Genomic DNA, 5112 nt, shown 5'->3' with positions numbered 1-5112 from the left:
ATCAGTGAGTGAATGGGTTAAATGCATAGAGGAATTTCCGGACGGGGATCAATAAAGTACACTTTCTTTCTTAAAGCCAGATAGCTTTTCTGGCAGCATAAGAGAACCTGCAAAAGGTTACATTTCTAACCTGGCACAGACATGTTCACATTAGTTTTAAATGTCAGTGGTTTGATTTTCCTTTTGAATAGTGGTAGTAGTAGTGCTTTATGTTATTATTTTAGTTCTAATTTACAGATCCTAAACCAGAAATAAAGTGGGTGTTTTTTTTTTGTTTTGTTTTTTATTCATGAATACAACAAAATTAGAACATTTATTTAGTTTTCACTAATACGCAAAAACTTGCTGAGAGCTGCCACTGGTCTGCAGACCACACCGTGAGAACCCAGAGATTAGAACTTCTACTTACCAGACAGTGTAACAATGTTTATTCATGAAAATAACGACCTGACCAGCAAAATCTCAAGCTGTTTGTATTTGACTCCAAGGGAACACTGAAGAGATTCCCTAACTATATTCATTTCATAATCAGTGTGGGATAAACAGACAGACAGACTGAAAGCATCACGCCTCCAGCCATGGCTGTTGTATTAGCCAAAGCCTGAAAATCATCTGAAGCGAGAATCATTGAAGAAGCACAACATCTGAGATACAAATTGATATAAATAACCTGATTGAAGTGTCCATGCAGGCAGACGAAGATTAATCACATTCAAAACAAAGATGGGTTTCTGCAACAGGAAGAGATAAGAATTATAATGATGATGAGGATTCCTGAACTTATGCAAACAAGTTTTCATCCAAAGGGAGAAACTCTAGACAGACAGTAGGTGGGAGGATACATATAAACTGAATCCAGTGTCAAACAAAAGCAGAAGTGTTTAGCTGTCCTTGTTCACAGCCAACAGACAGAATCTGTCATCAGCCCTCTGTCCCCAGGCAGCTTTTGCTATGTGGGAGGAGGAAAGAATAGGAGGAGCAGCAATTCCTGCAATGATCAAGTGGCCATGTGGCATCACCTATGAGACAAAAGTAGCACAAAATACAATAGTTAAGCAGCCCTGAAATTTAACAGCAGGAGCCTGCACTACTCGCAGGCCTACAAGCCTCCCATTACCAGAACTAATCAGCACATCATTCTCCACATTACAAAGGTGAGGGAAAGAGCCCCGCGATATCATCTTCAGAGATATTTATGGTTTCTGAACAAGTCCATAATCCATTGGTGCAATCAAGCGTCCTCAAATCACATATTGACCATTTCACTACAGTGGGCTGAACTCTAGATTTAGGTCTTTTTATGGTTTACAAACAATTCGTGGCTCTCGCTGAGATCATGCTTGACTCTGCGGGAGGAAAAAATCAAGGTTGCAGGAACTTATCAAAGTTATATTTCCGAGACAGGACAGGCCAGACTGTTCCAAAAACATTTATTTTCTTTCATCTCATGCAGTGAACGCCTAACCCATCCATGCTTCGTCACACCTTTAAGCTTAAACGGGCTGTCAAGCATGTGGAAGACAGAGCTCGGGACAAAAGGACAACTCTAATCAATGTAACTGATTGCATACAGTCTGCAGGATCCATTAACCACGTGAAGCGTTAGTAGTATTTTCAGCTACAACAGTTTTAACAGTCACACTAAAGTTAAGATGAGGATTGAGTAGAATGATCTAGCAAAATGGCTAGAATGAAATATCTTAGAGGGAACCTGGCATCTTGTCCAAGTCTGAGTGGTTAAACTGCCTTCCTATCACACTTTCCAAAAATCACCGAATGATGTATAGGGTAAGGAAAGACATAGAGGCATGGAGAAGAATACTTAGGCAGACAGAAAACGTGGCGACAGACTCGTAGCTAAAGAGGGATAGATAAAATGTGGAGGCTGGAGAGTATCGTGGCAGTACAGTGTTTGTTGGATACGGTGATAGAAGGTCCTAAAGTCTGTGGAAAGGCTCAATTTGGCAGTGGTCATCCAGAGCTCCTCTTTCCCCAGATGGAGATGAAAGGCTGCTGTTTGGCCCAGCCTGAGCCGGCTAAGCTTAGATGCTCTGTAACATGGTAGAGAAAACACAGAATCCACAACAAGCAAGCCAGATCCAAATGACCTGCCACCTCCGCTTACCGTGGCAATGGAACAGCAGCACATTTTCTGGCACACGCCTGCATGTTCTGTCCAAAGCTGTGACCAGCTCCTGATTTCATGCTTCCAGAGACACGAGTCAGACAGGCCAGGAGCCCCTGAAATGCTTCATTTCGTTCTTTCATTAATAGCAGCACGTAAAAATTCATCCTTTAAATTTACTTTCTAAATCTTTTTCTCTGTCTCAGAGTGCAGGCTATTACTCAGCATCCCATGGCCTGGTTGTCAAACAGAGCACATGGTCTGTAAAGCTGTTTTCAGGTTCTTTGTAATGCAAGTGAGCATGTCCTGCCCGCCAGTAACCAATTTAGTACCCTGTGTGCTTTGGAAGGGAACAGCCAAGGATCTCGTCCTACCTCAACAAAAAGAGAAAGAATTCTTCGTATTCAAACAAATAAAAGTCATCATTCTTCTCTCTGAGTTGCGCTTGCTCATTTTCTTCCTTTTACATCTGCTTCCTCTGACAGTGTTTTTATTTTTTCTTGGTAAAATGATGTGGAAATTTTAGTTCTGATGTAACTGGAAAAAGGGAGCTCTTCCAGTGGCAACAAATCCTTGTGTTTCGGTACTGTATCACTGCGGCACCAAGCCGGCTACTGGCCATCAACCACGACAAATGGCTGGAACCTCTCAGAGGATCCCTCACCCTGCTCAGCACAGGCAAAGTCCTCCCCCAAGCCTCCCTAATGTCTCCCACAAGTTAAACCGACTAAGGACCAGATGCTCAGGATTCCTGACATAAGGATGGAAAAATTTACTTTTAAGTTTGACTTTTCTCTTCTGTGATTCTTATCATATCACTCATAATGTTTGGATTTTACATATGCATTCGTTCTACACAAAGAGTATATGGAAACAATAACGCAGTGAGCTCACAGAGGGCTTCACTGCAACAGTATCTGCGTTTCATTACTCAGCGTCATTACCCAGGCATCACCTTCTCCAACATGGGGGTGTCCAAGAACAGAGAGAGTAAGATGATTGGAATCACTCATTGTTGCAACCTCACAAACATGCAGCCAAAGAGTTATTAGGGTATCTGGTAAAAGCATTGTCCCATCGAAAGATTTCCATGTGCAGACTCTTAATGTGTGTCGCCCACCTCCTCCACAGCTGTGGATGGCTGACCCACCCTTACCTTTAAATGCTCTGCGGGGGCCGTAAACCTTGATAGAACACGCAGGTACAGCTTGGAATAACATTGTTAACTTTAATAAGGTTAATAAAAGGGCAACAGGCTCTTAAGAAGTGCCTCCTCCAAAGTGTGTGTGCAAGTCTCAGATGTGTGTTTAAAGGGGCATCATGCAGTGATGGTAATGGCACATGGAGGTTTACTTGTCAGCAAGCTTGTGGCTAAGCAGCACTATTGGGATTTCAAACAAACCCGAGAGATTTACTCAAACTTATGACTGTCTCATTCAATCAGTTAAACCAAATCAATAAGGGCAAAGCTGGCCACAATTTTTTTTGTATGTAATTCAATCAAAAACCAACATTTATTTATTTATTGTTGAAAGATAAGTGAATTAAAATTAACTGTATTATAAAAAATTTGCCAAACATAAAAAGAAATGGCACCCTCACTGACTGGGAAAATGTTTTTCAGTGTAACTTTGATTTAAAAAATTACAGATTACTGATTACAAATGACTCAAATCTGGAACTACATTTTTCAGACAGAACATAAAGTTGAAAGTGAATAACACTATGCAAGTTACGTTGACTATATCTATACAGTGTTTATTAGATCACCACCCTAAGGAAGGTTTATGTTACAGCTGTCCTAAAACACTATTGGTAATTACCAAAAATATTCATTAAATATTATTTATGTTTCTGGGGGGTTTTATGAAACAAAGGCCATAATTTTGTTGTTTTGATGAAGGATACAAAGTGTAGTGCAATCCTAAGTTCCCACCAGTGGACACTTCCTTCCAAGTAAGATGGCATTGCCTCCCCTTTTCAGATCTGCCAAAACGAGATAGGAGAACACGCTACCTGTTGTCCATTTTATCCTCTACCCTTTTTTTCATTTCTTTTTTCCGGTTACTAAGTAATACTAGTAACTTCCTCACATTCCTGAACAGAACACAGTAAATATGTAACTTTTAGTTTTTAAAAAGTTAGTTTTTTGAACACAATAATAAATAAATTATTAAAATTTACCATTTATACCACAATAACAAGAGACCTGCATTACAGACATCTGAAACATGTAAAATTAGAGACAGCAATGCATCGCCCACTTCTGTCTCAGGCAGATTTGAAGATTTAAGTCTAGTTGTTCATCCTGATGTCAAGTCAAGAGTATCACCTACAACAGATCGCTCCACCAGAAAACTGCAATCACACTGCTCCAGAAGCAGAGAGGAAATGGGGCTACATGGAGCAAACACCCACTCTCACTCCAGGAGGCTCGCTGACCTCTGAATGGCAATAACCAGACACTGTGTCTCTCAGGATCTTTGACCAGAGAGCAGACAGAAAGATCCAGCACTGTTATTACTGTACTGCACACCAAAAAAGTCTTTGTACTGGAATGATTGTTTATGAGCCTGGTGACATTAAATTCCCATTTTTAAAATGACACAACTTTGCTAACGTTGGCTGAAAAACTACCAAATTTGCTTTGTCAAAATTTAGGTTCAGTTAAAATATTTCTGGAGAGGTGAGTCTGTTATTGAGGTTGGATGGATATCCTGCGATGCTATGATAGACAGAACAAAACCACATAGTGTAAAAGTGTGAATCTTAACTTCTCAGCTAATGAGAGATAAATAGTCTGCAGCACAGCAGACAGAGGATTAGCTGGCTCTGTGCGTCTGAAAAATCCCTGAGTGGGAGCTGAAATAAACCGAGGAGAGCCGAGCCAAACTGAGCGGAGGCGTAACAGTTATCTCTCCCCGACTGAGCGTACGTCCAAACTCCATCACAGCTGAACAGGAGGTGAAAACAGCAGCTGTCTGGCA

The sequence above is a fragment of the Neolamprologus brichardi genome, chromosome 9 (assembly GCF_056152115.1).
Source record: "Neolamprologus brichardi isolate AB-2024 chromosome 9, ASM5615211v1, whole genome shotgun sequence".
NCBI lineage: Eukaryota > Metazoa > Chordata > Actinopteri > Cichliformes > Cichlidae > Neolamprologus > Neolamprologus brichardi.
This window is presented reverse-complemented; position numbering follows the sequence as displayed.